Below are 13461 nucleotides of genomic sequence, written 5' to 3' on the forward strand. Positions count from 1 at the left end.
AACCCTTGATGTGGTTGAAGAAGCGATCAGCATCCTGAAATGAATAAGAAGAAGAGTACAACCCACTGTAAAACTGGAAAATATCTCTCTTCATGTTTTCCATATTTGTACTTTCTCTGCCATTAATTAGCAATCTGATAACAGCATTTTTCCCTTGTCGCCTTTTTTCCAGTCTACAAAAGTAAGCTGAACTTTTCTCTCCCTCTTCAACCCATTTAGTTATGGATCTAATAAAAGCTCCTTTGGCTTTAGAGATGTTCATATTATCCAGAGAGGTTTGCAGGAATGCAACTCTCTGTTTCTCACATTCACTCAATAGAGATTTACAACAAATAGAGTTCATATCTCTGATCATTTCCATTTCTTTTTGTTTACCATCTCTGCTCAATCTTTTTCTATGAGTTTTTGAAATCTGTCTTGCTTTGAATTTGAAAAATTCCCATTTCTCCCTCTGAGTGGTGAACTGTCAGTCGTTAGTTATCCTTTGGATTTCATTTATAATCGCCTGAGAATAAAATTCCTCCTCTAATAGACTAGCGTTGAACTTCCAGTAACCTTTGCTTTTAGGATTATTGCGAGATTGAATAATGAGCTTGATCATAGAATGGTCTGTTAATGGTGCAGCTGAAGTTTTAGCTATTGATGTAAAATTCTGTTGATTTTCATGTCAACCAAAAATCCAACCTAGATTTAGCAGATCCGTCTGGTTTAAACCAGGGGAACGCTTGAACATCAGGATTATCACGGCGCCAGACATCAGAAACATTGAAATCTCTACATAAATGAAGAAGAGGAGGATTATAATGATGGTTTTGAAATGCTGAAGGAAATCTGTCAAGGTATTCATCTTCCACCATATTGAAATCACCTCCAATGATGAGATTACTGTTAGGATATCTTTGGTTAAGTTCCTTAACAGAGCTTGTAAAGTCTGAAAACGTGATTTTGTTTTTGCTGCAGTTATATACACTTCCCAGAATAACAAATTTATCATCTTTCTGCCGTTAGAATGATAGCCTGTTAATATAGATTGTGTGTGTGTGTGTGTGTATATTTATGTATGTATGTATGTATGTATACAAATTTGGGTGTAATTAGTTCAGTACGGCTGTTTAACAAATCTGATATGAACTACTATTTATGAACTATTATTTTATTGTTATTTATTGTCTGTGTTTTGCTGTCAGACGCCTGAATTTCTCCCTTGGGAGATTAATAAAGTTTTTTTCTATCTATTTTTTTTTTTTTTCAGTACAAAAAAGGCAGTAAAAAATTACTTGCAAAATGCATTTATTGGTTTTATATAAAAATAAATAAAACTGACTTATTCAGGTGATCTGCTTCATAAAATAAGAAAACCTATTAGCTGCCAGAAACCAAAAACTTAACACTGGCCTGAAAAAAAATTAATGTGGCATTTGCTATCTTTGTGTAACAATGTCGACACGCAGCATTCGACTTATCCAATTCTCTTTTCCCTTCATTGATGATGACAACAAATCCAAAGAGCGTAAGGAGATGGGGGGCTGGGGGGAACCTCATGTCTGCCCTAGGCATGCTGATTCTGTGGACATACGCACTGTCACCTCCGTCACCTCCGTCACCTAACAGCAGTTGAACATGAACTGAAATGACCTTTCTGACCGTGGAAGGCGGATCTTCCTTCAGGTTTCACTTCCCTGTTCGAACCCTCAGTTTTTTACCGTTCGAACGGGGAAGAGGGTAAAATTTCAAATAATTTAGTTGAAAATTATTACTGAAAACCAACTTAACTTTTATTACATCTTTTAGAAAAAAACAGCTGCAACTTCCAGTTTTTTCTGCCACAATTATCACAAAAATGCAAGTGAGATTGTGGAGGGACATTAGATCAATACAGACCATAGAGTTTCTCCTTTTTTAATTTTTGGATGCTGGTGTGTCAAGGGATTTTTGTCAAGGATAAAGTGTGCCTTGGCTCAAAAAAGGATGAAAAACACTGAGCTAGAGGAGAAACGCCCACTTGGGAAGCCTGGCTGAAGGTGGTGGAGCAATGTTCCCATGCATGCACTGCAGCAGTAACTCCAAGATGACGGTGCTCTCCTCCCATGAGGAGCCACGTGGTCTCCTCTGGCAATATAACTCATGTTTGGGTGTAGCCTTTATTCTCCTTTTCATTCACACACCCTTGTCACCTTACGTCATGAACCTGTCATCCAAACACCAATGCGGAAGTAAAGACTGTCACATACGCCCCCTCCTCCAGATGAAACGTCCCGTTCCGACATAAAACAATAAAGAGGAAGGAAAGTAGTCTAAGTAGTCCTGCAAAAACAGGCCCACACCATACTTCCTCCTCCACCAAAATTTCTCACTGGGATTTGTTGCACAGGTGGAGTCCTATGACAGTTCCACTCTGGAATACACAGAGCTCCTGAGAGCGGCCCATTCTTTCACAGATGTTTGTAAAAACAGTCTGCATGCCAAAGTGTTTGATTTTATGCACCTGTGGCTGGACAAAGTGATTAGAAAACTGATTCTGATCATTTGGATGGCTGAGCCAATACTTTGGTAATATAGTGTAGGCACTAATGGAAAAAGAGGATAAGCCTAAAACAAATGTCCTTTAACATTTAATTCAACTTTATTTCAACTTTATTTATATAGCGCTTTTCATGCTTCATAGCATCTCAAAGTGCTTCCCAAAGAAAGAATAAAACTAATAAGATAATATTATATATATATATATATATATATATATTATATTGGTTAAAATAATAAACAAAGTAAAAAGAATGTAATAATAATAAAAATAAATGCAAATAATAAAATAAATGAATTTTATTATTCATGCAAATAAGCATTTAATCACCAACATTTATAGCTTAATGTAAAACAGGAGATCAGAATCAGCAAAACACAAAGATTTTAAAATACAATAACGATATCTGTCACTTGAAACAAAGTCACACTCAGCGGTTTTTCTGTCGACTTCCTGGTTAACTCAAGCAGTAAACCAAACTTAAACGTCGCTTCGGATCATTTCTTCTGAAAACGTTTTGTAGGTTGATTGGAGAGCCTCAGGTTCAGTTCCCGGTCTGCCATCCCATCTGTCGAAGTGCCCTTGGGCAAGGCACATGGTGGTTTTAGGTCGGCGTCAGTGTTCAGCAGCGCCATTGACGGTTTTCTTCTGACTTTCAGTGAGCTGTTTCAGCTGGTGAAAGATGTCACTCAGCTTTGTGTCGTCTCTGCTGTAGTTAGACTCTGGCTCTCTCCTTCCAGGTGGAAGATGAAGACGACCTCGACACCAAGGACCAGACGTCAGATGATGATGACGAGGAGGAGGATGAAGATGATTAATAAAGAATGGAGGGAGAAAAGACTTTGCAGAAACGCATCAGAAGAAACTCAACACTAGACATGGAAGCAGTTTCTTTCCCAGCTGCCGCGCTGTCTTCATTTTCCTTTGTCTTGGCGCATTACATGCACTTGTTTTTTCTGTTAAAGTTTGCCAACAGTTCCACTTTCTGTGCCGTTTAGCAATTTCAGTGCCTTCATCTCATCGACTTTATTCATTATGTTTTTTGTTCATTATAAAATCAAGTAAATGAGCAGAAGTGTTCATTTTAACACAGAGGGGTCGTCATGATGCCCAATTTATGAGCCCAGATTAGAAAAGTGACGGATGCGCCGGTGAGGATTACCTGCGACATGCCACGCCTCTGCATCCTGGATTGCTCCGCCCTCGTTGTCGGAGTGACGTCAGCATTCCAAGCATAGAGTTGCGTTCCCCCTTCACAGCTCAGGCCAGCCGCTCTGCAACATGCTGCAAACATCCACCAGTCAGAGAAATGGATTCTTTTTGCAGCGTTCTTGTTCAGTACTGGTATCCAGCTTCTGTATGATATTGTGTAACTTATCAATCTACGAGCCACCTTGAAATGAATAAAATAATCTAAATGTGGGCCGTATGGAGGATTATTTGTTTATTAAATTTTAATAAATCCAAAGTGAGACTTATATTGACTGTATCTTGATTTAAGATTATCAAAGCAGTTCATACATCTAATAGAACATCTTATGTTTGTTTTTTCTCTCCATTTTTTATTTGTATTTCAAAGGATTACTTAAAAAATGTCTAATACATCATTCATGTTTTATAATGGTATTTTTCCATCTGATTTGATTAATTTAGTAAAAACATTTTTGTCTAAATTAACCCCCAGCCCCAGTCTTCTTTTAATGGGTTATGTATAAAACAAATAATATTTTATTGGTTTAATGTTTCAGTTCTTACTTGAAGCACCTACATGAGTTTGTAGATGAATACAAAGGGGGCCCAGTAATAGGTTTTGAAGAACGCCATTAAAAGACATTTGTTCTAGCTATGATGCTTCTGAAGAGCCTTTCTTGAATCTGACTACCGGTATATTCAAGAATATATTAATCTACTAAGGTCAGGCCTGATAAACAGTATTTTATTTTTAAAAGAAGTTCAAATAAATGTCTTCCTCCAGGGCAAACCTCTACTGCAGCTTATCTATGAAGATTCATTTATGTAGGACGGTTCCATAGCAAAAACGTTTTAATTTTCTTCTCTTCTGCAGTGTTTAAAAAAAGAAGTCCAGGGTCGTCGGACTTCTTTCATAACCTCCAGTGTGGACAGGTGTGTCTAGAAGCGCTCTGACTATCAAGAAAAGTAAAACATCTTTAATTTGATCACAATTGTTGCATAACCAACAGCAAGAACTTAAAAAAGGCAAGGTAATGCTAAACTAGAAAGCTGGATTTAATTAAAAATAAAATAGTTGTTTTTGGTACCCTTGTGCTATCACTTTACCATCGGATTTGGGCCTCTAGACCCACTGGACAGTGCGCTGAATCTTTTTTCTTCAATGATTTGTGATCTTCACTGGTGTCCATGAATTACATGAAATCTTTCCACCTTTATCCACCTTTGTCATGGTAAGGAGAACAGGTCAATGTAAGGGTGAGGTCATCTAAGATAGCACAAGGGTTAAAACAAATCTTCCTGTTACTAATTACTTTTATCACTAGAGGGCAACAAATTCCAAATTAGTTTTCCGTAATAATTTTCAACTAAACTATTTGAAATGTTACCCGGGATTTGTAATCCTTCAGATACAGTTACAAAGCAGTCATGTCCGTGCAGATGGGATGTTCCGAATCAACGGCACGCGGGTATTTTGTCAGTTATATATAAAATACCAACGGCTGAAAAAACGATTCAGTCAGATTGACATCCCAGGCATACAGTTGGTGAGCTATATTTTTCTGTTTCATTGATTACAATTTTTTGTGTGTGGAAACTATGCTTAGATTGTTAGATGGAAAATAGAAATAGTTAAGATTTATGGTTCCCAAATAGTAACTTCTATCAAGCGGATTTGTTAACAGCCGTGGCCTGTACCGAACCGTATGGAACCGAACTCTGAATCCAACCAAATTATTGAGATTTTTAGCTGATTGTTACACCCCTAATAAATATAGATAGTGTAGCGACCCGGGGGTTAGCGCTGCCTTCAGCCCCAAAGGCTAATGGGAAGTGGGGAGCTTAAGGGTGAAACCTTGAGTCAGAGGGCTGGAAGCTGAAGTGACCCTCCATGCTGTTTGGGACGTATGTGTGCTGGAATAAACAGGCTTGTTGCTTAAACGCTAACATTGTCGCTCCTCCTGTTGCTTCTGCTTATGACTGTCCGGGGTCGTGCGGTGTATGGGGCACGGACAGCTCTCCAACGAAGCCATCCAAATGAGCAGTTGGCTGTCGCTACCCCACTAAAGTGACGGTCCGGCCGGATCACTACAACAGATATAATTTTGCTGGATGTGACATCCATAGTTACAATTAATAACGACAAAGCTAACAATATATTTGTTTTCTTTTCAAACTAACGGACGCAAATCACAGAAGAGAACCCCGTCAAGGTGAGACATTTGTCTTGATGTTACAATTTGTTGTGTGTGGAAACAAACTGTAGTTAGATACATTGTTTGTTAGATAAATATGCTTTCAGTGTTTTTTTTCTTTGCCCATTGTACAATAAAATGTAAGCTAACCACTCAGCTTGTAGGTACTTCAACGTTAACCGTTTCATGTATTTTTGCAGAATTAACAAAGAAATGGAAAATCAAAATCCCCCACCCCCACCCCACCCAAGGAACCCCCAACCTGCACCCAGCCGTGGGCCCAGGCCCCTGGTCTGGCACGCCGATGTGAATCGCGGGACCGCAGAATCGCCAGCGACAATCAGGTCAGTTGAAAGTGTTTGCTCTAAAACACATCTTTCTCACATACGACACACCTCATTTCTCCACCATTGTTAGATGGAAAATAGAAATAGTTAAGATTTATGGTTCACAAATAGTAACTTCTATATCAAGCGGATTTGTTAACAGCCGTGGCCCGTACCGACCGAACCGTATGGAACCGAACTCTGAAGTGAATCCAACCAAATTATTGAGATTTTTAGCTTATTGTTACACCCCTAATAAATATAGATAGATATAATTTTGCTGGATGTGACATCCATAGTTACAATTAATAACCACAATGTTATGCTAACAATAGATTTGTTTTCTTTTCAAACTAACGGACGCAAATCACAGAAGAAAACCATCCAGGTGAGGTACTATTTGTTTTATTATTACAATTTGTTGTGTGTGGAAACAAACTATAGTTAGATAAATTGTTTGTTAGATAAATATGCTTTCAGTGTTTTTTTTCTTTGCCCATTGTACAATAAAATGTAATCTAACCACTCAGCTTGTAGGTACTTCAACGTTGACCGTTTCATGTATTTTTGCCGAATTAACAGAAAAAAATGGACAATGAAAATCCCCCCCAGCAACCCCCCCCCAGGAAAACAACCCCCCCTCCCCCCCTCCCCAGCAAAACAACCCCCAACCACGGCAGAGGAACCCCCAACCTGCTGCAAATCGTGGGCCCGGACAATTGGTCTGGCACACAGCAAATGCCAGAGCAAAGGAGGCCCGTAGAGTCAATTGGGAGAATCAGGTACGATTCTCACATACGACACACCTCATTTCTCCACGATTTTTTTTCAAAGAAGTACAATTTATAGTTACAAATACTCTTTTAAAATTGATTTCAAATGAAAACAGACACATTTTAGCCTTTTTAGAGTTTTCATCATTAAACTTTTCCCGTCTATTACACTGACCTATGTAGAAATGCTTTGTGTAAGCCCAACGTTTAAAATTTCACGTCATTTTCTTATTTAAACAATTTTATACACGCAGATTGTCTGAAGTTTTTCCTTGTGAAGTCAAATATTGTTTTTTATTCTGTCGTCAGGTTCTTCTGAGGAGGCTGCTCCCATTGGCGCGGAACGAGGAGGAGAGGCGCCGTCTCCTGAGAATTTACGGTTCCAACTAAAATTGTAAGTTTGACTCCTGCTTGTTGTGTGTGAACAGATGAGTCGGTGATGTTATTTTTCAATCAAATGTGCATTAAAAAAAAGAAATCTAAAAACAAAACAAAAACAAAATAGAAAATAATTAAATAATAATTCAAAGAAAAGATTGACCTACAGTTTTTGTTCTCTTTTATGATATTATTAGCTCATTTAAAGAAATCAACATTTTATTTAAGTCAAAAAACGATAGATTTTCTTGTTTCTACTGGATACTTCAAGCCTGAAACCAACTTAAGGTTTTTGCCAAATACTCATACAATTTATTAATAAACGCATGAGAAAACCATCACCAGTAATTATTACACATTTGAAAAAAATAGAAAAACTAGGTTTTTCAAATCAACGAATTCCTATTATTTACTCAAAAACACATTTTTGTCTCATTTTTAAAAAACAAATTTGCATGTGGACGTTTCAGTAATAATTAGAAATGTATATTTCTGATTTGAACACCTTTTTAATTGAGTTTATGTACAAATAGAAACATTTGTCATTTTTTGCTTAAAAAAAGTTATGTTAGATCTAGGGCTGTGACGATAACCGCATCAACGCGGTGATGAGGTCATCAAAATGAGGTCCAATGAATTATGCTACACATTTACCAGAGAACGTCTTGAAAATGAAATGTCAAATACCATTTTCATTTTAATTTTAATTAAGTGACAGAATAAGCTGTGTTGAGGAAAGAAATGAAAAAGCATTTTGAAATATTGCTTTTTCATTTTATTTTTGAGTCAAAAAATGCAGCTTCATTTTGAAAATTAAAAAGCATTTCTGGTTTTGACTTTGCTTTTTATATATGCTACATAATCGCTTCCATAGTTTCTATATGGGAAACCTTTTATCACTCTTCTTCTCTCCTCGTCGCACCCGCCTGCGCGCGCCCGCGGCTGTCACTGTCTCAGAGAAGCACGCGGCACGTGCGCTGTTTCAGAAACACACATGTCCTCATCCTACATAAGTTTGTGTCTTGCGAGGAAATACGACATATTTGCTGCGTTCTAATTATTCATTTCCATTGTATTCATTTCCATTACAAGCTGCGTGCATTCTTGAGTGCGCGACACGGCCGCCCAACGGAGGATTTTGTGTTGGGGGGGGGGATTACTGTTCTCAGTCACTCTGTAACACCAAACATGAACGCGCGCTGTTAGATTTGCGTGAATATCACTTCATTTTCTTGTTGGGAACTATTTTGTTTGCAGCAAAGTTACGTGTTTGAATAAACAACGGCGGAGCCTCCTGCCCCGCGTTCTTCATGGGTGTCAGGCTTCACGACTACCGGATAGGTGACAAAGTGTCTGCAGTCTGTTTATTACTGGGCAATATCTAATATTCTGGGAAGATGTCTGTACCAGAGAGCACAGGCGAAGCCTCACATGCAGCCAGAGGGCAGAAGAATCAACACGCACCCCCCAACACACGTGTGCGCGCTTCTTTCTCCTAGTCCTACACAAGACGCAACGCGCAGACACAGTCACAGTTCTACTCCCAATTCCTAAATCTGCAAGGGAAGCGATAAACCAGGCCAATTTTAACTTCATCTGGAAAAACAAAACTCATTATATTAAAAAAGGAACAATAATTCAGGATTACAGTGAAGGTGGACTTAATAGTCTTTGAAAGTTTGGATGGTATGATTAAGATAAACTGACTTAGGTCTTTCTGCAAAATGAAAGAAATATTTGGTTTCTTATTTGTTCCAACATTTTCTCTCATCTAGGGGCCACTGAGTTCCTTCTAAAATGTGATTTTGATTACAGAAAACTTCCTATTAAACTTTCTACTTCTCATCAGCAGGTGTTACTGTACGGCAAACTCATATTCAAACATAACTTTAGTCCACATAACACTCCCATATGGAGCTGCCGGTATAATTTATGTAGGAATAAATCAACATTTTTACAAAAATTAGATCGATAATGGTATTTGGTCATTATTACATATTATGAATGATAATGGAAACATAATCTCATTGGAAACTTTTTTCCTGTAAGTTTGAATTGAATGATAGAAATCAATACAATGGAAATGCTTTGTGTGAAGCCCCAAAAAAATTCTAGTCATTTTCTTATTTAAACAATTTTATACACGCAGATTGTTTCCAGTTTTTCCTTGTGAAGTCATTTGTTTTTTATTCTGTCGTCAGGCTCTCCTTCGAAGGCTCCTGGCCTTAGCCACAAGCAACAAGGAGAGGCGCCGCCGATTTGAATACACAGCCCGCTTTAAGAAAAAAATTGGACAAAAAAAATCTTTGTTGTTGAATTTGAAAAAAAAATGTTTTGAAAAAACAAACTTTTTTTGTTGAAATTAAAATTTTTATTTTTGAAAAAACGAAAAAAAAAATTGTTGTTGAAACCGGAAAAAAATGTAAAGAAAAAAATCTTTGTTGTTCGTTTGTTGTTGAATTTGAAAAAAAAATTGTTTTGAAAAAACAAAACAAATCTTTGTTATTGAAACCGGAAAAAAATGTTAAGAAAAAAATCTTTGTTGTTTGTTTGTTGTTGAATTTGAAAAAAAAACATTTGAAAAACAAATCTTTGTTTGTCGTTAAAGTTGAAAAAAAAAAAAATTGGAAAAAAAAATCTTTGTTGTTGAATTTGAAAAAAAAAAATGTTTTGAAAAAACAAACTTTTGTTGTTGAAATTAAAATTTTTATTTTTGAAAAAACAAAAAAAAAAAAACTTTGTTGTTGAAACCGGAAAAAAATGTAAAGAAAAAAATCTTTGTTGTTCGTTTGTCGTTGAATTTGAAAAAAAAAATTGACAGCTGCACATTTGATCGTCAATGGCTACTTGGGCAGTCTTGTTGGGCAGTGCTCCAACAAGACCTTTTGGAAGAGAAAGTGACATTTCAGCTTGTGTGTGGAAGTTCTCTTTTTCTTTGTCTTTGGTTCAGCTCCAATTTGTCCCACAACTGGAGCCCTCTTTAGTTTAAAAAAGTAGGTTCTTGTCCATTCACTTTGTCCCATGCTATCTGCTTATCTCTTAAGAGTTTCTTTTTTTCAGCAACTAGGGGAGAGTTTGGCTCATTTTCACACTGGGGCTTGATGTGCCCGTCCTCCCCACATCTGAAGCAGTACCAGGGCTTTGGACGATTTCTTGGATGAGGTTCTGATTTTTGTTCTGAAGGCTGTGGCTTTGGAGTTTTAAGGCTTTCAGGGGGGACTTTTGTCTTGGTCGAGTTTGTGGATTTTGACTTTACTTTACTGTTTGAGTCTTTTTTGTTCTTTAGAGATGCAAGATGGGACTGCAGATTGGCGATCTGCTTCTTGAGGTCTTGTATTTCAGAAAGGGGGTCAACAGTTTTTGATGTATCTCGCTCTGGACTTTGGGACTGAGCGCCTTGGTAGTTGGAAAACACTTTTGGTTTTGTTGTATTCAAGTGCTGTTTCTCAGCAGTCCGGAGCATGAGAAGAAGTTCGGAAAAGTTAGGTGGAATTTGCCTTTTCTGCTTGTCCAGTTCACCAGCAGGAACACCACCTCTTATGAACGTGGTGTTCAGCATGACTTGAAGACGCTGGAGGTAAGACGATGGTGCCTCACCATTATTCTGCACAGTGTTCAAGTATTTGGCAAAGAGGTCGTCTCCATCTTCAACCGTACCGAAGGCAGAGTCGAGTATTTTCAAGTAGGTGGAAGGAGGTGACTCGGTAGGTATGTGCTTTACCAGATCGACAGCAGGTGAAGAGAGACTTTCGTAGAGCCTCCTGGACTTGCATGAATCAGGCTGTCTGGGGTCTTTTAAAAGGAGTTCCACACTCGAGCGCCAGCTCTCATAGTCGACTTCGTTGTTTGGGTGGGGACAGCGCCCTGAAAAGGGTCTCAATCTGAAAGGAGTGTTCATCTGAGCATTGAAGTCTTCAGTTCTCAGCACATGTTCCACTATTACTTTCTGAAGCTCTGGTGGGTTTACTTCAGAAGGTTTGAGAGTGGGTGTCTTAACATTGACCTGCACTTGTGGGAGATTCTCAACTGGAGCTTGGATCAGTGGGTGGACTGGTTCAAGAGTTGGTGGGTTCTCTTGCAGAGGACTCAGAGGAGCATTCGTGTCAGGGACTTGGGGTGAGTCCTGGCGGTCACCTGAGTCATTTTCGTCAGGGTTAACTACTTGGCTTATAGAGGAAAGTTCGTCTCTCAGTAAGTCTGCAAAGTCTTTACCTGTCAGTCTTGCAATGTCTCTCAGTTCAGTCAGGTAAGTCTGAGTAGCTGCCTTGCTAACTACGGGGCTGTAAACTGAGCTTAATGCCTCGACAAGGTAAAGTATGTCAGGTTTGTTCTTGGGTGAGAATCTGTATGGCAGTAAGCTAGATAATGCCTGCACTGGTGCACTGGACGCGTACTCAAGAAAGGACTGCTTGCCCTTTTCTGGACACGGGGGATTTACAGGTACCATTGTCTGAATGGACCCATATTGTTTGAGGAAGTCAAAAAGCTCTTCATCAGATTCAGTGTCAGTTAAACCAGTAATAAGAAGTGAGTTTGGCATCTTAACATTACTTCGTTGCACGGCTTCCATTTTTTTGTTCAGTTCTTAGTCAAATTTGAGCTCTGAAAATTATATACGAACCACTCCTGGCTGGCTCGCCAAGTACTTGTAGCACCTATGCTATTAGGCAGAGGTAGTCAAGCTACTGGACCAGATATAGGTTCGCACGGAGTGGTGTGTATTGAATAAAAGAGCCAAGAATCAATATAAAAGGTAGAATGGAAAAGAAAAAGCCGGCAGTTTACTGAACAATTGACAAACAACAATAAACATACAAATATGGTTCTTAAGTAATGTTAAGACACCTCTTAAACACCCTTTATGTTGTTTTGTTCCTTTACTTTTTCAGTTAAAGTTCAAATAAAAGGTTTTGTTCAAGTTAATTTCAGTTTCAATCTATTTTAATTAAAGATGACCGGTCATTTAGTTTAAAGGGATTTTAGTTACAGAACTAAATTTATTTAACTTAAATTTAGTTTTAAGCTTTCTTTTGAGTTCACTGTATTTACCCTTTTCACTTTTTTTAAAATCAGTTTTGTCACTTTAAATTTACACCAAAAGTATCCTTTAAAGTTACAAAATATCAGATATCAAACAAAAGACAATTCAATATGCAAAGCAAACAAAGAACTGTTTTTCTAAATGTCCAATTGCTTAGCAAAACCCTTTAAAGTTTGTTAGCAGATGTATCCAGTTTTTGGTAGTGCTCCTTTAAAGTGTATTGGATCCACAGTTAGTGTTCAATCTCCTACCGCGACCTTGGCAGAGATTTTGTAGTAGTGAGGAAAAGTAAAGGACCACGTGATGCTCTACAGCCAGTCCGGATTATTGTGCTCCTTGGGTAGGCTCGCCATCCATGGATCAGGAGAAGTCCAGAACGATCCGGTCCGGAACCATCTCCCAATTACTCTCGGGGGGGAATCAAAAACCTGGCCTGCAGGACAGGCCATAAAAATAATTTTAGTCCATATGCAAAATAAAACCACTCCAAAATGAAAGCGGAGCCGCACTAGAAGGCTACGTGACTCTTTAGAACTTAAAATGGCGGCTGCTCTTTTTTCTTTTTCATACATCCAACTCTACTTGCAAAATTAGCTTCTTTTCACACAAAATATACCCAAAATACATCAAATAAAATACATTCATGTTTCGAAGTGTCAAAAAAAAATTATAAATAACTCAAAAGTACTGTTTTGTCGTCTTTTCACAACTTAAATTGGTCTCAACTGGGCTCGCCTCATCACGGCAAAACCCACGCCACAAAAGTAGGCAAAATACAAAACAAAACTCACCAAAACTCGTCTCGTAATGGCATAAAATCTTATTTGGCTCACACCCCTCTTCCGGTCTGGCTCGACAACAGGTTTGCACCGTTATTTTAGTTTTTCACCGTAGTTTTTCAGCTAATGGCTACTTTGCTGCGCGTGCTTGCTGTCTCTGCCCTAAACAGGCCTATCTCTCCGCTACGCGCCGCACAGGTTGGGGAGGGCTCTTGAAAAAACTTAAACTTTATCGACAAAAAAAACAATTTCTCCTT

General features: G+C 38.3%; 1 long non-coding RNA gene across 1 annotated transcript; it reads right to left on the reverse strand.

Moving 5' to 3' along the window:
* Window positions 1-2805: 2805 nt before the first annotated feature.
* Window positions 2806-6117, reverse strand: LOC144990298 (uncharacterized). The gene is made up of 2 exons (XR_013654298.1): window positions 3684-6117; window positions 2806-3254 (listed from the first exon to the last, which is right to left on the reverse strand). It is a non-coding gene; the product is annotated as an uncharacterized LOC144990298 (long non-coding RNA).
* Window positions 6118-13461: the final 7344 nt, after the last annotated feature.

This window comes from Oryzias latipes (assembly GCF_053564925.1).
Source record: "Oryzias latipes strain Hd-rR chromosome 1 unlocalized genomic scaffold, Olatipes_Hd-rR_3.1 chr1_Y".
Taxonomy (NCBI): Eukaryota; Metazoa; Chordata; class Actinopteri; order Beloniformes; family Adrianichthyidae; genus Oryzias; species Oryzias latipes.